This window comes from Mauremys mutica, chromosome 2, assembly GCF_020497125.1.
Source record: "Mauremys mutica isolate MM-2020 ecotype Southern chromosome 2, ASM2049712v1, whole genome shotgun sequence".
Lineage (NCBI taxonomy): Eukaryota > Metazoa > Chordata > Testudines > Geoemydidae > Mauremys > Mauremys mutica.
Genome location: NC_059073.1, coordinates 93,262,362 through 93,285,861, shown reverse-complemented (window position 1 = coordinate 93,285,861; position 23,500 = coordinate 93,262,362). Strand labels below are relative to the sequence as shown.

Here is a 23,500-nt window from a genome sequence, read left to right as displayed (position 1 = left end):
TCCTTTACCCCTTTCTCTTATCCTTCTGCAGAAGAACCTAAGTGCCTTACAAGCATAAGTCTTACCAAGTTGTTTAAATGCTCTTGAAAATACCACCCCCTTTGCCTCTACGGGCCGTTATCTTCTCACATGGCTTTAACTACTAGATTTATGAACAATTAATAAACAGAGACATTTCCAGATTTCAAGGAAATGTAGTGTCCTGCTCATACTCTCTATAATGGGATACCTCTTGTCTGACTTTTCCCCACTGCAGTGCTTCCCACCAAGGCTTCCCGTTGCCATTTTAAAAATGGGTATCCAGATAAAAATGAAGTAAAATATTTTTACATCAAAGTTGTAAAATATCATTACAATTATAAAAGGGCATATGGAAAATAACATGTGCCCTTCTTTAAGTGAACTGAGCCAGTGACTGGTGTCAAGAAGCATCTTCTTTGAAGACTGCACAGGGGTTCTTGCTTTATTCAGCATCAGTTTGTCATGGTAGTACAGTGATTCCCTGAGATGCCACGTAGTAACAGGGCAATCTCATGGGCCCTGAGAGTGATTCTTGGAGGGTTGTGTGGCTGATCCTGAGGATGAGGTAAACAAGGGAGACCTCACAAAGAGAGGGTGAGTGGCAGCTATCAGGGGCTTTACTAAAAGGCCACAGTTTGTGTGTGCATGTGCTTGTGTGCAATATTGCCAACCCCAAATATTCAGTGCGCGCATGTGTGCTTGTGTGCAAGTCAACCCCAGTGTGTGCATGTGCTTTTGCATGCAATACTGTCAATCCCAAGTATTCAGTATGTATGCATGTGCACGTTTGTGTGCAGTATTGACAGCCCTAAGCATTACATGTGCATGCATATGTGCTCGTGTGCCCATGTACTTGTGTGCAATATTGCCAACCCCATTCAAAGTGTGCGCATGTGCACTTGTGTGCAGGTCAAACCCAAGCATTCAGTTGTCCATGTGCTTGTGTGAAATACTGTCAACCCCAAGTATTCAGTACCTATGTATATGCACACGTGCTTATGTAGAAAATTGCTAACCACAAGCATTCAATGTATTTGTGTATATGTGCAAAATTGTCAGCCCCAAATATTCAAAAATCATGAGTCAGTTTAAAAAATAAATCATGACTTGCTAAAAAATAAAGATACTTTTAAAAAGTAATACATTTTTGTCTTCTGGTTTTGGTGCCTTTAGAGTGAACTCGTTTCACATTTTTCTTCCCAAGCCTGAAAGCTAGACGCTCCCCTTTGAAAAAGGTGGAGCACATGATGTGATCAGTACAGGAGAACTCCGGCGGGACGCAGCAAATATTGCAAGAAGACCAGCAATCAAATCAAAAGCCTTGGCCTGTACACGCACATAGTGCAGCGTCACACAGACTGTGCCATAGTATCACTTAGATCAGCATTTTTCAAAGTTTGGGTCGCAACCCACTATTGGGTCGTGGCATGTCAGGCACTGGGTCGCTCTGGTCAGCACCGCCGACCGGGAGGTTAAAAGTCCCATCGGCGGTGCTGACCAGCTAAGGGACGCTAGTGCCTATCTGTTCCAACACTGCACTGCGCCTTGGAAGCGGCTAGCAGAAGGTCCAGATTCTATGCAAGGGGGCCTCGGGGCTCCGCGCTCTGTCCCAACCCTGAGCACTGGGAGCTGGGGAGGGGCAGTGCCTGCGGGTGAGAGTCGCGCGGAGCTGCTTGCGCGCCTCTGCCTAGGAGATGGACCTGATGCTGGCTGCTTCAGGCGCAGCGTGGTCCGTGGTGCCAAGGTAGGTGGGAAGCCTGCCTCTGCATCCCGGCTGTGCCGCTGACTGGGAGCCGCCGGAGGTAAATCCGTGCCTCAACCCCACGCCCCAATCCCCTGCCTCCTCCTGTACCCCAAACCCCTCATCCCTGGCAACACCCCAAGCCTGCACCCCTATCCCTGATCCCCTCCTGCACCCCAGCCCACAGCCCCCTCCCACACCCTGAACCCCTCATTCCTGGTCCCACCCAGGAGCCCTCACCCCTGCTGCACCCCAACACTCTGCCCCAGCCCTGAGCCCTCCCACACCCCTAACCCCTCACCCACAGCTCCGTTGGGTCGCGGGCATCAACAGTTTTCTTCAACTGGGTCCCCAATAAAAGAGTTTGAAAACCACTGACGGTTTGCTAGTCTGAGTCCCTGTAGGACCCGTGAGAGGAACTAGCCCCGCCTCTTTGCCTCCGTCTCCATGGCACCCAGGAGAGGGCCTGAAGCAGCGTAGTCGCGGATTAATTACATCACCCACTTTCTGAGGTCGCATCCATTCGAGTAATTAGGTGCCCGTAGACTGCCTGCCTCGAGCTGCGAAAGGCGGCCGTGAGGCTGGACTCGCCTCCGCCTCTTAATCCTCATTCAGTGTTAAAACACTGGCGCCCCCAGTTCCTGCACGCCCCGGGTGATGTACACACGGAGGGAAAGCGAGCAGGCAGCGAATAGGGCACCTAGCCAGGGGGCTTTCAGTGCCGCAGCCGCGGGGCCGTTGGAAAGAGAGGACGCGCGTTGCGCGCGGGGGGAGGGATTTCTTTAGTCCCCGCCCCTTGCGCGTGCAGGGGGTGTGTGGCCTCTCCTGTGGGGCCCATGGAGCTGCCCACCGTCCACAAGTGTCTCCAAGTGAGTCAGCCGCGGAGGCTCGGGTGGCGGCTGCCTGCGAGGGGCGGGTGGTTCCCGGCTCCAGCGCCTCAGCAGCCGGCGGGGCGGGGCGATACTGGCCCGGCTGCGCCTGTGAGAGGTGGCGCTGGCGGAGGTGCTGCCCCTCCGTGGCCGCTGACGAGCCCCCGCCGCTCCGCCAAGGCAGAACGGGCCTTGTGGCTGCCGTAGCAGCGCCCCGCGCCCCCAGCCGCCTGTCTGCTTGGCCGGAAACGGTCTCACGTGCCGCGGCTGCCTGGGGGGGGGGGAGAAGAAGGAAGGGCCCCCGGGGGTGTTGCCCTCTTCCCGCGCTGGGCAGCGCTCTGTGGGTTGGCGCTTTCACTGGCCTCCTCCCAACCCGCCTTGGGCTCCGCTAATTCGTAACCCGCATTTGGGACTTTCGCACCGCGCCAGGGGTGAAAAACCCTCCTAAGCTCGGGAAATATGAGTGTGTGAACCACGAACGCTGGCGGGGGACTTAGAGGCACGGGTATTACTTCATCCTAGCTTTGTCTGCCCCTTCCCCCAGTTAACCAGACTGCAAGCTGGTAGTGTTGTTATTCTTTACAGTAGATGTACACATAGGCGGCAGGTTTGTATAATTTTCGGTGGGGCCCAAAATGGTGGTGCCCCCCCGCTCCCGCCAGGGGCGGCTCTAGAAATTCCGCCGCCCCAAGCAGGGCGGCGCACCGTGCCGCTTGCGTCGCCCTTCCCCGGTCCCGCGGCCGGGGCAGAAGTGCCTGCGGGTGGTCCCGCGGCTCCGGTGGAGCATCCACAGGCATGCCTGCGGGAGCTCCATCTGAGCCGCGGGACCAGCGCACCCGCCACAGTCATGCCTGCGGCAGGTCCGCTCCTCCCGGGGCTCCTGTGGACCTCCTGCAGGCATGACTGCGGAAGGTCCGCCGGAGCCAAATGCCGCCCTGCCAGGACAATGCCGCCCCACGCGCCTGCTTGGCGCGCTGGGGTCTGGAGCCGGCCCTGGCTCCCGCCCTGTAAGCCGATATAAAATGAAGCTACAATGCATCAGTGCCACAAGATTACAAAGGTCAATTAAAAGTGGAAAGTCAGAAGCAGCACTTGCCTACTTCAATATACAGTATTATATTTTGTTGCACCTGTTGTGATGAAGTGGGAATGTCCTTAATATTTTCTCTGAATACTGTATGGGTGCCTCAGTTTCCCCTGCAAGATGCCAACTGAAGGTGTTGGGGACAAAGATCAGGTGGCCTCCTTGTCCGGAAGAGACACAGAGGCCAGAGGAGGGAGTGTCAGTTTGGAGCTGGCTGGGGAAATGGGGAGAGACCCAGAACTTGGTTCTGGGCGCCCCACCCCCCAAGATGGACCTGACAGAGGGGTTCTGTTTTCTGTACCAACAAGCTCTGTTTAAACTGTGTTCCCGTCATCTAATAAACCTTCTGTTTTACTGTCTGGCTGAGAGTCACATCTGACTGCGGAGTTGGGGTGCAGGGACCTCTGGTTGCCCCAGGACCAGCCTGGGCAGACTCGCTGTGGAAAGTGCATGATGTGGAAGGGCATGCTGAATGCTCCGAGGTCAGACCCAGGAAGGTGTAAGCTTCTTGCCCTGGAGACAGTCTGCTCCGAGAGAGGAGGCTCCCCCAGAGTCCTGACTGGCTTTGTATGGAGTTGTTCCAAAGCATCACAGCATCCCCTTCCACACCGTGCACTTCCCAGAAGTCCGCACAGGCACTGACACTGCCTCCTCCGGCCTTTGTCTCTTTTCCAGGCATTAGGAGGCCACCCGATCTCTCTGTTCTCCAACACCTTCAGTTGGCACCTTGCAGGGGAAACTGATTTGGGAGAAATGAAGTAAAAGCTCCCCAAACCGAGCTTGAGCACACCTGAATTTTGAGGTGTTCAAATCTGGAAGGCAGATGCTGGGGGTGGGAGAGAGCTGTGGGCTCCATGGGGGAGCATGGCAGCAACTGTCTGGAGCTGCACGGAGCCAGATACGCTGGTCTGAGTGGCACAGTAAGCGGTTTGGGGGTTGGAGAAGGGGTAGGGAGTTCCGGGGGGCAGTCAAGGGACAAGGAGCAGGGGGGGTTGGATGGGGCAGAGGTTCGGAGGGGCAGTCAGGGGACAGGCAGCAATTGGATAGGCATGGGAGTCTAGGAGGTTTATCAGGGGACAGGTAGAGGGGTTCTGGGGGGAAGTTGGGTGGGGTCTCAGGAGGGGGCAGTTGGGGACAAGGAGAAGGGAGGCTTAGATAGGGGTTCGGGTCCCAAGGGGCAGTTAGGGGCAGGGGTCTCGGGAGGGGGTAATTGGGGGACAAGGACCAGTGGTGCTTAGATAGGGGGTGGGGGTCCTGGGGGGCAGTTGGGGCAAGGGTCTGGGGAGGGGGCAATCAGCGGCCAGGGGCTGGGATTCAAAGGGCTCTGGGCTGCTGGCAGCTGCGGGGAGCCCTGAGCCCTTTAAATCCCAGCCGCCTTCCCGGCTGGGATTCAAAGGGCTCTGGGCTCCCTGCCCCTGGGGCAGTGCAGAGCCCTCTGACTCCTGGCCGCGGCTGAGATTTAAAGGGCGCTGGGCTCCCCGCGCTTGCAGGCAGCCCAGAGCCCTCTGACTCCCGGCCGCGGCTGGGATTTAAAAGGCTCTGGGCTTCCCGCGCTTGCAGGCAGCCCAGAGCCCACTGATTCCCGGCCGCGGCTGGGATTTAAAGGGCGCTGGGCTCCTCGCGCTTGCAGGCAGCCCAGAGCCTCTGACTCCCGGCCGCGGCTGGGATTTAAAGGGCGCTGAGCTCCCCGCGCTTGCAGGCAGCCCAGAGCCTCTGACTCCCGGCCGCGGCTGAGATTTAAAGGGCGCTGAGCTCCCCGCGCTTGCAGGCAGCCCAGAGCCCTCTGACTCCCGGCCGCGGCTGGGATTTAAAAGGCTCTGGGCTCCCCGCGCTTGCAGGCAGCCCAGAGCCCTCTGATTCCCGGCCGTGGCTGGGATTTAAAGGGCTCTGGGCTCCCAGCGGTTCCGGGCAGCCCAGAGCCCTCTGACTCCCGGCCGCGGCTGGGATTTAAAAGGCTCTGGGCTCCCCGCGCTTGCAGGCAGCCCAGAGCCTCTGACTCCCGGCCGCGGCTGGGATTTAAAGGGCTCTGGGCTCCCCGCGCTTGCAGGCAGCCCAGAGCCCTCTGATTCCCGGCCGCGGCTGGGATTTAAAAGGCTCTGGGCTCCCCGCGGCTGCAGGCAGCCCAGAGCCCTCTGACTCCCGGCCGCGGCTGGGATTTAAAGGGCTCTGGGCTCCCCGCGCTTGCAGGCAGCCCAGAGCCCTCTGATTCCCGGCCGCGGCTGGGATTTAAAAGGCTCTGGGCTCCCCGCTTTTGCAGGCAGCCCAGAGCCCTCTGACTCCCAGCCGGCGGCTGGGATTTAAAAGGCTCTGGGCTCCCCGCGCTTGCAGGCAGCCCAGAGCCCTCTGACTCCCGGCCGCGGCTGGGATTTAAAAGGGGCGAAACCTAGCTCCAACTATTGGTGGAGCAGAGCCCCTGACTGTAAATATTCCTGGGGCTCAAGCCCCAGGAGCCCATATAAGTCGGCGCCCATGGATGTACAGTATGTGCTACTGTTACCTAGCTGCATTTTCCACAACATGATAAATCTATCTGCTTAAGGACCAAGTCCATCGAGTGGTTTTACTCACATAAACCCTGATTCATCAAGGTACTGAAACACATGCCTAACTTGGTCTCAGAGTCCAGTGAGATTATTTCCGGACTAAAGTTAGAATTGTACATTTTTGCAAAATCAGGCTCTTAATTCCAGTCATGCAGTTGGTTCTATAGGGGTCAGCCTCCATGGATATAACTAGGGCCAGGCTCTTAGTTTGTAATTACCTTTAGGATGAAAGGAGATGAACACATTAATTGTTCACAGTGACCACTTGTCATTTAAATGATTAAGCTATTTATGTTGTTTTCATTGTGTTTATTTAGCTTTTTCGTGTTTCCAACATCTTAAATTGCTCTTTTGCTTATTAGAAGATGAAGTGTATGATGCTGTTGTTTATAATAGCTGAACATAAACTTCTTACAATCTTCCAATCTAGTTACCATTTGGATTTACAATATCCTAATTCATGTAAAAAACCACCCCTATTTGAAGTGTACTTTTTTTATTTTTAAAACTTTTCTGATCCTGCAAACACTTATGGCATCCTTAACTTTACTTGCTTGGGTATTCCAATTGACTTCAGTGTGTAACGGTAATCAAAATCATAAGAGTTTACAGAAATAAGCCTAATCATATTAGAATAGTTGGCCGGGGAACAGTACTGCAGAAAAGGATCTTGGGGTTACAGTGGATCACAGATTGAAAATGAGTCAACAGTGTGATGCTGTTGCAAAAAAGGCAAGGGACATACTAACAGGAGTGCCATGTGTAAGTCATGGCAGGTAATTCTTCTCTGTAACGGGAGTGCTATGTGTAAGATGGCAGCTAATTGTTCTGCTCTGCTTGACATAGTACTCTGGCTAAAGCCTTATCAATGTCCAGTTTGGGATACCACATTTAAAAAGTGTACAAATTGGAGAGAGTCCAGAGGGGAGAAAAAAAAAAGACTTGGAAAATACAAGAGTGAAAGAATTGGGCATATTTGGTTTAGAGAAGAGAAGACTGAGGACATGGACATGAGTCTTCAAATGTGTAAAATGGTACAATAAAGAGGATGGTGATCAATTGGTCTCCATGTCCACTGAGTGTAGGAAAAGAAGCAATCATTTTAGTTTGTAGCAAAGGAGATTTGGGGTAGATATTGGAAAGTTTTTCCTCACTATAAAGATAGTTAAGCAGTGGAATAAGCTACGTAGGTGAAAATAATATAAATATATAAAGTGCTTTGCATCCTAAAGCTATTTATATACTAAGAGCTTCAATGGGACTAATCATGTATAAAGATAAGCACAAGTGTGTCTGCAGAATTGGGGCCTATGTTTCAAAGTATAGTCCAACACAGAAGTTCTCAAACTTCATTGCATTGTGAGCCCCCTTCTGACAACAAAAATTACAACATGACCCCAGGAGGGGGGGACCAAGCCTGAACCCACCCCAGTCCTGCTGCCCCGAGCTGTGGGGGTACCCAGAGCTGCAGGCCAAGGACTTCTGCCCTGAGCAAGAGGCATGTAACCTTAGCCTGCCTTTCCAGGGCTGAAGCCTTAGGGCTTCGGCCCTGGGTGGTGGGGCTCAGGCTTTGGCTTTGCCCTAGCAAGTCTAACACCAGTCCTTGGGGTCCCAACCCACAGTTTGAGAACCTCTGGCAACAGCGTGCATATATTCTCCCTCCTGTTTGTGTATAGAGACATATTTTTCACTTGATGCACTGACAAAATAGAAGCATTTGGTACTGATTCACTAAACTGTACAGAGGATATTATATCTTTTGTGTATATCCTAAGGAAAGTGTGTTCGGGTTCATTCTCCATAAAAAATATTAAGCCAATGGCTTTCTGAAGTACCTTGCTTTATGCATATGAGTGACCCAGGGTAAACATACTGGGGTTTATAAAAATGAATGTTAATCAGAAATGTTAGGAACCCACATTAATATAGCATTTGAAAATTTCATTTGGTAAAATGTTTTTCTCTTACTTTCCAGCTCAATAATGAAAATGAACAGCTACTTAAGAAGTTGAAAAGGCTGCATAGAAAAAATCAACAGCTAGAAAATGATTTGGCTCAGATCCAGGAGAAACTGCATATGGATCAGTTAATGCGTGACTATGTCACAAGCAGAGAGTAAGAATTATTATTTCCCTGGATTAAAGTCTCGATGCAGGGATGACATTGCCATGCAGAACTTGGGTACTTGTCCCCTGATGACATCTTTTAGATCAGGGGTTCTCAACCTTTTTCTTTCTGCGGCCGCCCCAGCATGCTATAAAAACTCCACGGCCCAGCTGTTTTTCTACATATAAAAGCCAGGGCCAGCGTTAGGGGGTAGCAAGCAGAGCAATTGCCCCAGGGCCCCATGCCACAGGGAGCCCTGCAAAGCTAAATTGCTCGGGATTCAGCTTCAGCCCCGGATGGCTGGGCTTGGAACCCCAGACTTCAGCACTATGTGGTGGGGCTTCGGCTTTCTGCCCTGGGCCCCAGCAAGTCTAATGCTGGCCCTGCTTTGGCAAACCCCCTGAAACCTGCTTGTGGCCCCCAAGAGGGCCCCAGACCCCTGGTTGCGAACCACTGTTTTAGATGAATCATTAAACATAATTCGTTCTGCTTATCGTTGTTGCCTGTCCGTTCAAGGAAAAAAGGGGGATGATAAAAGTCTTGGGGCACGGCTCAAAAAAGAGTAGAGGGCAAGCCTGGTGCTCTGGACAAAATTCACATTGTCAGTGCAACAACAAGTTCTAATATCTATCTGTATGTATGTGGCTGCTGCGTTTGCTTACTCAGTGTGCAACCAGTATCCAACTTAGTGTAAAGTGCTCTAGGATATTTTGATGGTAAATAAACTATCAGTGAGTGTAATGTGCAATACTTTTAAGTAATAATGTTACTTAAAACATCTGGAAGTGAAGTTTTGACCTTTAAGTTTTGGTGCTTTGAAAAGTAGCTCGATAGCATTCAATGTAGCTCTATGTGCAGTATTTTCAGGACTTTCCATACAGAGTGAAAAACATGAGAAGTGTAAACTTGTATTTTGAGGTCAAAGGAAAAAAAGTCTTCATTTATCCTTCCTACTTTAAAATGTCCCATCAAAGTTCTGAAATCTGTTTGCATTGTTGAGTGGGAGAGAGACCATCCTTAAGCTGTTGCATTTATTTCAATTAAGTGTTCAGGTTCAAACAGAATCCCACTTATGGCACAAGGGAGGTGGCAGTCTCAAGAAGGAAATGAAAGTAGCAAGCGAAAGTGCCAGGTAAGTTCTTCTGGGGACTTGCTTATTTGCAAGGTTAATGAAGCATGTCTTTTCTCACTGGAATTAGCATACTTTAAGGGATTTATATGGTGATTCACTTCTCTTGGGTAGAATTTGGAGTATATTATTCATGAGAAATGTCAATTCAAATTCCTACATTATGCTATAGAAATCAAAATTCATTTTGTTTAAGTGTTGAGAAAGGGAATGCTTTGATAGTGCTTCAGACAATGAAAGTAGAGAAAAATATATAAGGCTTGAGTAGAAATTTTCTCTACAACTCACTCACTTGGGAAAAATAGAGGGAAGTGGGGAAGCTTAGGGAAAAATGGAAAGAAGTTAGGAAGCTTGTGGAGAGGAGAAAGATAAATGACATAATTTGAGGTTAGGAATCTAGAAGTATTAAATGTAAGTCATTCATTGGACAGTGCACTGTCCAATATAAAACCACAGCAGTTAAATCATCCTATTGCTTCAGTCAGTTATTCTTTGAACAAGAAGTGATTTATTTTACATTGGGGTTTGTGAATTATTTCTGAATGTAAACTGTCATAACTGGCTTTGATGTGAAGAGTACAGTTTTAGTTCAGTTCACAGAAGGAGCATTAAGGCTGTCATCATGCAATTTGTAGTGCATACAGGGTCTGCTTTGCTTGCACGGAGCCATATTAAGTTCCCTGGGACTCCATATAGGTGTAGCAGTCCATGCATGCTCTATCAGTTGCAGGATTGGAGTCTTACATTTTATTTGTCAAGGTTTTGAATCAAATTAAAGATTCGAATACATATTTTGAAGGACAATAGTTATTGGGAAGTCACCAAGAATTTGCCTAAGTGGCAGGAATTCTCCTACCTTTGCTAATACCAAATGTTCATAATTAAAAATCCCTTTCACTGAAGTCTGAATTATATACAGTAGTTCCATTGACAAGAAGGAAGAAGACAGAGCGAATATCTTGATGATAAATGGTTTGCTTTTTCAGCACTTAAAGTGACTCTGATTTTTACAGTGTTTCTAGCCCATCACTATTTTCTATAATAGTTCATGATTATCCTTATTAAGGAGATAATTGTAATGCATGTGTGGCAGTGGTGGATTAATGATTTTGCCGCCCCTAGGCCCTGAAATAATTGCTGCCCCGCCTGCTCCGATTCCACCCTTTCCCCACCCCCATTCCAACCCCTTCCCCAAAGTCCCTGCCCCAACTCTGTCCCCTCCCCGCCCCTATTGGACCCCTTCCCCAAATCCCCGCCCCGGCCCCGCCTCTTCCCCCAGCGCACTGTGTTCCCCCTCCTCCCCCCTCCCTCCCTGCCCCGCGAAACAGCTGTTTTTGTGGCGCAAGCGCTGGGAGGGAGGGGAGAGAAACAGGACGCGGTGGTGCGCTCGCGGAGGAGGCAGAAGCGAGCTGGGGTGGGGGGGCGGGGAGGGGAGCTTCTCCGTGGGTGCTCAGATTTGCCGCCCTAGGCCTAGACCTTGTTGGCCTAGGCAATAATACACCGCTGATGTGTGGTATGTTTGTCCTCCTGTCTTTTTATTGCACTATTAAAACTTGTTAGGTGAAATAGGATAAAACACACTCATGCAGTCATATTTGACTTTGTAGGCAAATGTAAAAAAATAAAATCTTATACACCATGAATATTTCTCACTCTCTCTTCTCTAACTCTAGCTATGAGATGTTTCTGTGAAAGTTAATAAAATAAGTTCAATATGCCAAACATTCAATATAAGCACCCTTTGTTTCATGAGACTGAGAAATAACTTTATCCATAAGAAACCTTCAGCATTTGTATGTATAGCTTTATAGAAAATGGAGGTTTTATCATAGTGTCTGTTTCAGAAAGCACAGGATTCTTCACATAGCCAGTTGCATTTTGTTCTCATTAAGAGCCCAATCCAATACCCACTGAAGTCAGTGACCTTTGAGTCAGGCTTGAATAGTCCAATCCTTAATCCATGAAGTCATTGGGTCTACTCATATGAGTAAGGGTTGCAGGTATGAACCATACATTACTGTTCTTTGTTGATGTCTAGTGTACAGGTTGTTTTTTTTTATATCTAGTTTGGATTCATTTCATATGAATGTTGGTATTTGAATGGGCATATTTCTTATACACAAGAATACCAATAATTTGGGTTATTACCTAAGATTATGCTCTGTTTCTAGGAGTTAATGAACATATTAATGGTGTAATAGGAGAAACATCCATGCATATTCACTAGTTCAGTGGTTTTCAAACTTTTTTTCTGGGGACTCAGTTGAAGAGAAGCCGGACTGCCGCTGGGGCACAGTGCAGTGTCGGAAAAGATAGGCACTAGCCTGCCTTAGCTGGGTTGGCACCGCTAATGGGACTTTTAACATCCCGGTCGGCGGTGCTGACCAGAGCAAGGCAACCCAGTGCCTTACATGCTGGGTCGTGACCCATGGATTGAAAAACACTGCACTAGTTAATCCAGGGGTCGGCAGCATTTTGGAAGTGGTGTGCCAAGTCTTCGTTTATTCACTCTAATTTAAGGTTTCGCGTACCAGTAATACATTTTAACATTTTTAGAAGGTCTCGTTCTATAAGTCTATAATATATAACTAAACTATTGTTGTATGTAAAGTAAATAAGGGTTTTAAAATGTTTAAGAAGATTCATTTAAAACTAAATTAAAATGCAGAGCCCCCCGGACCAGTGGCCAGGACCCGGGCAGTGTGAGTGCCACTGAAAATCAGCTTGCGTGCTGCAGGTTGCCTACTCCTGAGTTAATCTATGGACCTGATTTATGTTGACTCAGAGATATGAAATATAAGTACAGTCCAAAGGGTTTCTGTATAACTAACACACTACCAAATGACAGGTTTCAGAGTAGCAGCCGTGTTAGTCTGTATCCGCAAAAAAATAGAAAACAGGAGTACTTGTGGCACCTTAAAGACTAACAAATTTATTTGTAACAAAGCTCTTACACTACCAAATGTGAGCAGGCTTTTTTTTTTTTTTTTAAAGGATTCTGGTATGAAGGAATAAAATGGTAATTTGCATGCTATATTCAGCAGTCCATACACTTTTTTCTGTTATTAGAATACTTCAGATGTATAATAACCTGCAGAAACGTTATGACAGAGAAATCAAAATAAACCAGGAACAAAGTGAAACAATTAAAAATCTCACTGTAAGTAGTGACTGTTCAGTTTAGTTCAAATAATTTAATGTGACACTTAAGGATAAGTTTTGAGCTTTCCTAATATTTTTATAAATGGTCATGAATATTTCTCTTTTCATTCTCTTTAAATTTTCTCTCTTTTCGTTGTTGAGTTCACAGGTGAATGGTCTTATTTTGACTTTAAGAGTAAATTCTGTCACTGCTCTCTTTGGTCCATGACTTCAGTGTTGTTTACCTTTAGGCTATTTTTGTAGATACTTGTAAGAACTGGCTCAATCTAACTGGAGTTAGTGTTCATTGTGTTGGGATAAACACCATTTTTACTATTGCCAGAAAAAAGAGTTGCATAATTGTTAGTTTAAAAACTTCATATTAATATTTCATAGTTAAACAACAAAACAGATTTTAAAAATCCAGTTATGTAAATGTAGCCACTAGATAAAGAAAATTGTTGTATTTTAGTATTTAGTTTAAAAAATGTGGGACATGCTGTATCTGACAATACTATGTAATATTTCAAACTAATATTTCCCCAATACATTTAAATTCATTAAATGCTTCTTCAGATTTATGTACTCTGATTAATCATTTTTCAAAGTAAAGTGTCATGGTTGTTGTATGGCTGATATCAGTAAGTTCAGATCAGGATCAGTGTAAAATGTTTCATTTTTTTGTGGGAGGAGGGTTGGTATTTCTTATTTGTTTGTATGTATTTTTAACAGATTTTTGGAAAAAAATTGGTGTTTGCAGGATTTGTCTCTTATCCTTCATGCTTTTGCTGGTAAATTCTGTTCTAAATTAGATACTGAGATCTTTAAATTGGTGCTCAAGAGATTGATTTTTTTTTGTACACTTTTGCTTTAAATTTTCAAATTTTTTTAACATAGATTAAAATTCATGAGCTAGAGCATCAACTTCAAGGACAAAAGCAAAGAATTGAGCAGCTGGAATGTAAAAAGGTCTCCCAGAAGGACAACACTGTTTCTGGAGTAAGGACTCCAAAAGCAGAGAGAGAAGTAACATTTTCTCCTAGATGCATATGTAAAAAGAAGGGAGCCTGCTCTTGCAAATATTTAGGTAATAGATATGTATAGCAGTTTACAAAACAAACATTGACTCCCTGCTCTGATGCTTTTTATACATGTCATTTCTCATCAAAGAGGATGCATTTCATCCTAAAACATAGGGCTCACTCAAGGCCACGTGCTTCATTTAGCCATTTTTCAAAGCTTAATAGCACTTCAGATACTACAATAAGGCCTATGTGAAAATGGCCCCATCTGATCAGTAGATCTGCGTTGTGTGGATTTAGTCTCATATATTTTTATTTTAGTGACATAAAACGTTTGCTGTTTTTTTTTTTTTTTGCTTAGACCTATAAAGCCAGTGTAGCTCTGGGAAAGGAGCTGTAGTCTATATCTTGTGTATCAACATTATTTACTATGTTATAGTCAGCTGTACATGTACAAACCCATTGGAGGCAGTCTTGTTGCACAGGTATGCAGCTTCGTACTTTTGACTTCAGAATCTTAATTTTTGTTGATGATGTATGAGGGAGAACCTAGCCAGATCTAACCTTTCCCTCCTCCCCCCCCCCTTTTTTTTTTACAGCAAACTGGGTACTTTTGTTATGGAAGCTAAGAGACAAACCTACACCCCACACAGTATAATTTTTATAAGGTTACTTTTCTAGAATAGAGCAGAGTGGAACAGGATTGTTTCTAACTAATGGAGGAACCCATCAGAGGAATAGTTTATATATAGAGTGCCCAGACTACTGTGACATCAAGGTTTTTATTTAAAGCCAAGAACTCCCTGCAATTCCAAAGTCCTCAAATCATGTGTGAGAGTAGAGTTTCTGATTGTTGGATAGAATGCTAGCAAAGCAAAAATCTCAGAATAGGCTTTTATAAAAATGTACAAAAACTATCCCCCTGGCATATCCTATGATCTCGTAGTTGTTGGAAATGGGTAGGATCAAATTTTTAAAGGTAAATAATTTTTTTTCTAAAATACTGTTATGCAAATTACTGCTCATAACACAAACATTGGATGTAGTATAATATGATGTATGAGAAGTTAATTGTAGTGATTAAAATATGAATTTTTAATTTGAATGTAGAGCTATTGCTGCTTGAGATTCAAAAGCTGAAGAAAAAAAATGAGAAGTTGTCTAGAGAAAGGAGAATGCAAAGAAATGAATTACCTGGATTAGACAAGGTACCTTGCTTTTAGGGTAAATTTCATAATAGACAAATTTATAAAACTAACTTCCTAGCGTATATTAACCATAGAAGTACTTGCTGTTGTACAAATGGACTCCAATATGTGTTTGCTTGTTAGCATTTAAAATGTCTTTGGTTTAATTCTCCTCCATTCACACTTGTTCAGGAGGAGGAGTAATTGGAATTCAGATGAACTTTTGTTTTTACCTGCTTGATTCTCTTGTGAACACGCTTTTATCTTGGGTGACTTCTGTCTCTAGTCCTCCACCTTCATGATAAATTGAGAGATTATTTTCTCTGTGTTACGGAGACACTGACTGAAGTGTAAATCGATTGATTTAGTTCTTCCCAACAGATAGATAATTGCATCAAGAACAAAAACAAATTTCTCAAACTGAGTATCCACTGCTGCTCTGTAATATTTGTGAATGGAGGATTATTCCTCCATGGAGTTAATTACTCCTAGGGCAGGACTTTTCACTCTTCTTTGCTGGGCTGTTAAAATAGACATTTGGACCAAGGGGAAAGGGAGTTAGTGGGAAGTGTTGGTAATTCTTGAAATGAAATGGTAAGAGTTGGAGGGCTAATCTTACTGTTCATCTGAGTTATTTGAATATCCAGATGAAAGTTTTCTTCATTTTTAGCAGCAAATTTCCTTTCAGTTGTTTTTAGCTTTATGCAAACACAAAAATCAAATGATTTCAGCTCGGTCCTTTTGATTGGAGGACAAACATTAATCCATTGGCTCTTGGACTGGGACATTTGTAGCACATGCTGGCATCATTGGCATTCAAGTGATTTGGGAACTTCAGTCCAGTTAGGTGCTTTTGTAATTTTATGCTCGGTGTGTAGAGAGTAATCCTAATAATTGTATAGTCCTGAGTGTTCGTTGAAGAATAAATTCAGATACTGATATCACTTTTCACTCGTTTTCAGTATTAACTTAGTGCTACCTCTTGAAGGATGTACTGCCTTGTCCTGTTGTTCTCATCAGCTCCAACAGGTTTTCATCTGGGTAGTACTTACAGATCCAGCAGGAAGTGGTGTTGGTGATTTATGGTGTGTGACTGTTTTCTAAGGATTGTTACTGAATCAATATAGTCCAGTCTGATGTTTTATTTAGGAGGTAGGGTTACTACTGTGTGATTGAAAATCTCATATTTCAGATGAGAGATCTATCTGAGGACCTAATAATTTGTCACTAAGGTTGTTATTACTGATATACTAGTAGCTGGAAGCCTGTGATATCACATGGGTGTGGCAGTCGGGCCACATAATCCACAGTCTATGCAGCCTTTCTCATACAACCAATACAACTGTTACATGCAAATTAGCTATAGAGGAAGGGTGGTGATTGGTTGAGTTACCTCTGATATTGCAATGGTCTAGGACTCCTGGCTTGGCATAGATACATGCCTACTGTATCTATACCACACAGGTATAATTCATAAAATTAAAGTGACTGAGAACTTAAAAATTGGACAGTAAAACAGTGAATCTGGTGATATTCTGAACAAAAAGAGCTCTCAGCCATGCTTGTAGCTGTTTCTGTCTTCTCATGCTGACTCAATGGACATTGTAGGCTTCACAGTGACATACAGAGTAACAATTGTGGAATTTTATTATACAGATGACTACAAGATGTGTGTGGCAGGTTACAAAGCCAATGTTGACTCCTTTCTCCAAAGCACTTAGTCAAAGTAAAAACAAGAGAAGGACACAGTAAAATTTGGAGGCATCTTTATCATGTAGTCTCTTTTGAAAGTAGTAGATTCTGTGTCACCTTTCGAGCTAGAGTTCTGGATCATTACATTCTGCCTATTATTGCTAAACTTCCTCTGTAAGTGATTTGGAAATGCTATTCTTTTTCTGTCCTAAACTCTGAAAGATTGCCTGTGCACGTCATTGCCTTGACTCCTCCATTACTGAAATCGTATCCATACCTTAGTCTCCTCTCTCCTTGACTATTGCAGTTCCAGTCTTTATGGACTCACTCCTAACTCTCAGCTCTCCAGACTCCATGATATGTGGAATTCTGCTGTCTGGCTTTTGCAAATATAGGGAAATGTAAATTTCCATTAGCAGACACCTCTTTTGGCTCCTGATTCACTTTGAGATCCCATTGAAATCCCTTTGGTTTTTTTAAATGTTCACTGATTTGTTTCCTGTGTCTTTGTGGACTTTGTTTTCTCTCTTGAATCCATCTTACTATCTCTGTCCACACCAGTGGGTTTGTGTGACTACCTATCCTTCTTGCCATTTAGAACTACCTTTTTGTCTTTCTGCAACATTGACTCTTCTCTCCTTTGCTTCTCTCTTAATTTCTCTTGCTGCTATCATATTTTTTACTTTACTTTTATTATTTGTCTGTAAAATATTTTGAAACTGTTTGTATGAAAGATGCTATATAAAAATTGTAAGCTGTTGTGCAGTATTGCAGTTAGCTGTTACATCTCAGTTCAGATGTGGTTGCAGCCTCACTGGTGACCAAAGAGATTCCTATGTATATAACTTGAGTACTCTGAGGGTAGGTCTACACAGCCCACAGCAGCGAGTGTCAGAGCCCGAGTTGATAAACTTGATGTTGCTGTGTAGACGTTCTGGCTCAGGCTCTGAAGCCCACCTCCCTCACCAGGCTTCAGAGCCTGAGCTCTGGCCCGAGCTGCAATGTTTATGCAGCTGTCCTTAGCATGTTAGTGGAAGTTTGTGTCTATCGACTTGTGTCTGTACCCTGAGAAGTAAGCTAAAGCAGGGGAAAATTTTGACGTATAACCATAACCTTCCAGTGTCTAATGGGAAATGTAACTAGAACAAAAAAAAGATGAATACTGAATTTTCTTTTTTAGGAATTTTTCGACGAGATAGAAGATTTAAAGTATGCTCTGCAAGAATCAATAAAACTGAATAATCAGTATGAAAAGTGCTTGAAACACATAAGTTCAACATATGGATTTGCTTTTCCCGCAACTTTTGTAACTAGTAATAGTCGTATAATTTAATAGAAATTAAACATTCCATTTAGATTTTTAATGTTGAATTCCTTTCCCAAAACACAGACCAACCTGGTTACCAGGTTAGCACTTCATTTTCCACAATAAAATCATGAGTTCCTTGACTCTAACATGCAATTTTACAGTGTTCTGTATCTTTTACATTGACCTTGTGCCTTTGCTATATAGTTTTTGAATAAACTGTCCTTTTATAATTTTGTTTTAGAAATTCAGTGGTTCTGTTTCATTTGTTTAAAATGGATATTGCAGGAATAAATAATGTGCATTTCTTAAATCTTTGTATTTAAATTTAACTAATTGTCCAGCTTTGGTATTTTATTATCATAGACTTCATGGGCTTAGTCGTCAGTTGTGGTAGAAGAAAGATCAATGCAGCTGAGGCGGGGCATTGCAAAGGTGGTTGTAAGGTGCTGTGCAGTCAGATCATTTGGGTGCAGGGGAGCAGGAAACAACCCGCCCTCCTCCCCACTATCCAGGGTCGGAAGTGGTACAGTAGCTCTATGCTACTTGAGCTTCAGTCCAAGCAGGCGATATCTCTGAAGGATTAGTGACCTGGCTTTAGGGTTGCTTTGTGTTAGCAGTTTGATATAAAGCTGCCCTAACACAGCCTAGGATCTGGCCTATTATTTGTAAATTCACTGAGGACCCAGTAACCCCAAATTCCTACTTTTGAGTTGGTCCCTTGAACATTTTACCCAGATGTTCCTAACTGCTATCTTATTCTGTGTTTGTTTACTCTTTGCATGACAGTTTTTTTCTTATTAAATAAAACAGCAACTATCTGTCCATCCATTGGCTGGTTTCTCAAGAGTGTTTTACAGAGAGACTCTTGGACAGATTTGAGGGAGGAGAAGGTGGTGGCTTTACATATCAGTTTTGGGAAAGTGCTCCCACATGTAAAGGGCAACATGGAAGAAGGTGCAAAGATGTTATGGTCAAATTCTTTTTTTCCCCCAAATTCATAGGATGTCCCATATGAATCTTTTACCATTGTAAAAATATATAGCGAGGAGGAATAAAAATGTCATCCCTGGCGGAATCCTGCGGTTTGCAAAGTCTGCTGAATAATGTAGAAATCTTTATTATAATAGATTGCCTCTGCCTGAGCTATTTAAGAAGGGTCAAGATGGTGAAAACCTTGCTATCCCTTTTATCATGCTGTTTTAAAACTTTCAAAACTATCATCCCAGTCTACTCTCTTTTAGAATGAGAATAAGCACAAGTCCTTTTAACCTTTCCTTAATTAGATTCTTCATCAAAGGTCTAGTTCTAAACAACACAATCATTGACGCTGGGATATCTAGTGGCAATATGGTTGTCCTTTGATATGGTTAAATCATAATTCCATTCCATCCAGTGAGATGGGTCTAACTGCGTGTTAACTGTGACCTTCAAATCATTCTAATGCTACCTGGCAGAAAACAGCTATCCTGTAACCAGGGCTGCAAACATGGTGTGGACTTACTGTGGATCAATATACTACACCCGGTCTTCCTCAAAATAGCCTTTACAGTCGAAAAAGAGAGCAGGTACAGCTGTGAACGAGCATGTCAGCTGTGATTGAAAACAGCCAACCAGAATTCAGCTGCAGCTGGCCAATGACAGAACCTCCGGGTTGAAGAGTAAAACAGCCAATCCGGATCAGTGTTTCATTTGGCTAGGAAGACGAGATGTCGTGCTGGGTTTCTGGCTGTTGGTGCCGATTGTGCTCGGCTGGTCTCGCGATGTCCTTTCAGGAGCAGCAAACCGTAACCCAGAATTGCGTGCACGGGTCAGACACCTGCGGCAGCCCTGAAGTCTGTAGCACAGCTCCTAGACTAGCAACAGCCAGGAGCTGAAACATTGGCGCAAGGGGCATTGCAGAGAGGATCCGCCACCCCGTCTGTTGGGGGTATTGTTTTCTGCTATTGCTGAGGTCCTTTCAGTGGCTGTTCCACCTGGCTTTTGGTTGCATTTTCCTGGATTATTGTTTGACTGAGGACTCGGCTCTTTCACCTCCTCCTCCCCGTAGCTCTTTGCGTGCAGATGCATGAGAGAAAGTTGATTTGTAAAAAGTGTTTTAATGAAGAGAGAGGCTCCCGGAGAGCGGTTGAACAATGGTTATGAAACTGTAGGTTTTAGTTGCCTTTTTTTCTGTTAAGCATGGCGTGGATTTGTGAATGTGAAGGGTTTTGAGGTTTTTTGCCTTCCATCTTTTACGTGCATTGGTGCAACTCAAGTAACTTACTAACATTTTCTATTAAGTCATATAATACTTTGGCAGCCCTTTGATAGTTTGTGGTTCCCCCGTAACAATCTGTACAGCAGGAAGTACAGATGGAACCCTGGTATTAGAGATAGGTACGATTTGCACGGTAAGGCTTTGTGTGGTATGTGTCTGCCTAACAAACGTTTCTGTTTTACACTTGTCTTTTCAATATGGAACATACAAACAAGATCCTGTGGTTTTATAATGCTGACCTTGATTAAAATGCTAGGTAAGAATGATGTTAAAACACAAGTAACCCAGCCTCATTTGTAGCTTCACAGCTCAGTGAGTTTGTAAAGTGGCCAATGGCGCTTTTTTTTTCTCTTGAAGCAGAGATTAGAGGTTCTTCTGGAATTGTAGTTTACTTTTCCAGTCATCTAAGTATACTTTATTGACTTCTTCACAGATCTTTAGTTTCTGTGGTTCTGACATGGCATGTCCTGAATAAGGCCAGCAATGATGCTCTCAGCACCTTTCAGGATGGGGTCCCCAGTGAGAAATGTAAGCAATATGAAGAAAGACCTGACTGGCTGAAAGAAGAATGACTTCCCCCCGTCCTCCCCACTCTATTGTGAGGTGTTTATCTACTGCTTCTATTAAGATCTCCTTATTCCTTCTCCCTTCCCCCACCCCAGTAATTTCAGATGTCTACTAGGAAATTGGAGTTTTCACGAAAGGGAAAGGAAAGGGAAAGTCATTGCTCAAAGCTTATTGTTTCTGCTTGTCCTGATTTTTATACTAAAAAGTGTAAGTAGCTTGCAGTATGTTTACAAAAAACAAAAAATCCACCACCTGGATTCTTCTGAGGTCAGAAAGAACTTCCCCTAAAGGCCTTTTATCCACCATTGGGTGGATAAAAATGGATTTCCCCCCCTCTACAAATCAGATTTTTTAAAATTTAAATGTTTTCAAATAAACCTATTTAAAATTAAATTTGAAATAAACCATGTTAAAACTAAACTTACTGAAATTATTTAAATAAAACAGTCAAGCAGTAGATGTTTGCTGCTGAAGTTTTAAAGAAACACCACTGAACTGCTGGATGTTCATTCAACTAGCTCATTTCAACTTTGAATGAACTAGTTACTGAAAAAAGCAGAAAAGCTTATTGTGCAGAAGGATGAGCTCTATTAGTTCTAAAATCTTGAAGTAGATATCCAGAAACAATTCATTATCTCACACACCTTGTCTCTTTTTTAAATAATCAGTTAGCTTTAAATGCAAAACATGTTTTGATAAACTTACTCCCTCCCCCCTTATGTATCCAGCACATTTAAGGTAGCTATATTCAACTGATAATATTTTTAAAAGCTGGTTTTGTACACTTTTAATTGAATTCCAATTTCCATCCAAATGCTGCTGGACATAAATCATGAGTAAAAAAATTAACCATAAGTAAGTAAATAAGAAAAGCATCATTCATCATTTTGCAATATAAAAATGTAAACATTAAGAATCTGAATAAATGCATGTTAAACTATATAACTTCTTACACTAAATCTATAAATATTTATTTACCCTTCTGGTTAAGAAGTGCCAAATTTAGTGTGACGACAATATTTCGTAGCAAATCAACATGTTTTAATGTCGATCAGCTTTTCTTTAGGAAAACAAAAAGAACAAATGCAAAACAAGATTAAAATCAAAGATTTAAATCAAAGTTTCCTGCTTGATGATTTAAATCATGATTGAAATCAGTAATTTAAATAAGTCTACTCTGACTGTTAGGAGATTTTTTGTTCCTCCTTCTGAAATATCTGGTACTGGTCTCTGTCAGACACAGGGTACCAGATTAGACAGACCATTGATGCTTAATGTTGTAATTCCTGTGGTTCCTAAATTTAATTTGAGTGTAGGATGTTGGATTGCTATTACAGTTCTTGTATCATAACCGAAGAATATCTCATAACTATGCATTTTCTTCATAATATGGCTGTTGTTCCACAGGACAACTTGCAAGAGGTAATTCATAGTGTGAGGAAAGGGAGAAAATCAAGTTTTAACAGAGGTGACAACAAACAAGAAGAACAAAGAGGATATTTAGCATGTACTTGGGTATGCATGGAGCTGTCTCGTATATGTGGAAGCTATTTTCTTGCTCATAATCTATCCATATGTAGTTGAATGAACAGAAAATGTGCATTTGCAGGTTATTTTATTGTGGCTGTTTGAGTGTTTTCTATCATCTAATGAGTGAGCAGTTGCTGCATTTTGAGGTTTTTGCCTTTGCATTATTTCCTGCACTTCTCTAAAGCACATAGCAAAGATTGACCCATTACTGTTAACACATTAAATGACATTGAAAAAGTGTAGTCCTTGTCCCAGACTGATGCCTTTTTGCTGTCTTGAAAAGATGTTTCTAAATATTGGTAACATTGACAAATCCATGTTTGAAAAGATCAGGTGTAGGCTTTCTTGAGAAAGTAAGATGCTTGTGGCATGTTGCCAACGTTAATTTTCTTTAAGGCAGGGACTTATTGAGAGGCTGCCTGGTTTTAGAGCATTCATAGTAGGAAGAGCTGAATTCTGTCCTGATTCTGTCATTGACTTTCTACTGACTTTGGGCAAATCACTGACCCTTTCAAAAAAGTGGCTTACTTTTTAGTTGTCCAACGTATGGCCTGGTGTTCAGAAGTACTGATTACTCAGAATTCCAATAAAATCCTGCCAGAACATCTGAAAAATGGCTACAGGCATGTCAGACCGAGCCATGGAGGATTCCAAAATTAGTGTATACATTTGAAATGCCTCTGTTTCTCCATCTGGGTAATGGTGCTGACCTGCCTTTTTCAAAATATTTAGATATCTATAGATAAAAAGTTTAATGTAAGTGCTAAGTATTACCATTATTTGTTGTCTTCTAATACTTCAGAGCATAGGAAAGCAAATAATGAAATGTCCAGCTCTCATCTTTTAAAGAAAGTGGTGTTGATTTTTTTTATAGCTTTCCCATTAATATTGATTCAAATTTCCATTAATAAGTATTTAGACAAACACTGTCACTTGTGCTCCTGTCCCAGTTAATACAATCAAAGTGGCTGTCTCTTAAAAGCAGGTGCATCAGGCATGTTGTGCTGTCTCCTAAGTGAAATCCAGGGAGAGGCTGCACATGGAGGACTAGGGATTTTGCTCTAAGGTTAACCTAGCAGCCCTCCTCTCCCGTGGGACTGCAGTCCCTTCTTTTGCTATTTCTTGCAGGCACTTGCCCCAAAAAGAGAGTATTTTTCTGCAAATGATTGTAGAGGAGGTGGTATTTTGAAAGTACTGGCATTTCTTCTTCTAAACAGAAGGAAAGAGCTTCCCCCCAGATATCCAGGAAAAGGGCCACACTCAGGCTTTTTTGGATTTTCCTTTACTGTTGTTAGTCTTGCA

General features: G+C 43.6%; 1 protein-coding gene across 9 annotated transcripts in view; it reads left to right on the top strand.

Moving 5' to 3' along the window:
* The first annotated feature begins 8,324 nt into the window (after positions 1 to 8,324).
* MPPE1 (metallophosphoesterase 1) overlaps positions 8,325 to 23,500 on the top strand; it is a 33,691-nt gene continuing 18,515 nt past the window's right edge. Inside the window, exons 1-3 of one of the 9 annotated variants that reach the window (XM_045008187.1) lie at positions 19,535 to 19,771; positions 20,535 to 20,629; positions 22,076 to 22,183. The gene's annotated coding sequence lies outside the window, so the exon portion shown is untranslated. Of the gene's footprint in view, positions 8,374 to 9,409; positions 9,497 to 12,588; positions 12,654 to 14,766; positions 14,865 to 19,534; positions 19,991 to 20,534; positions 20,630 to 22,075; positions 22,184 to 23,500 lie in introns of those variants that run through there. The other 8 variants (XM_045008188.1, XM_045008191.1, XM_045008193.1 and 5 more) reach the window with 8 other exon arrangements.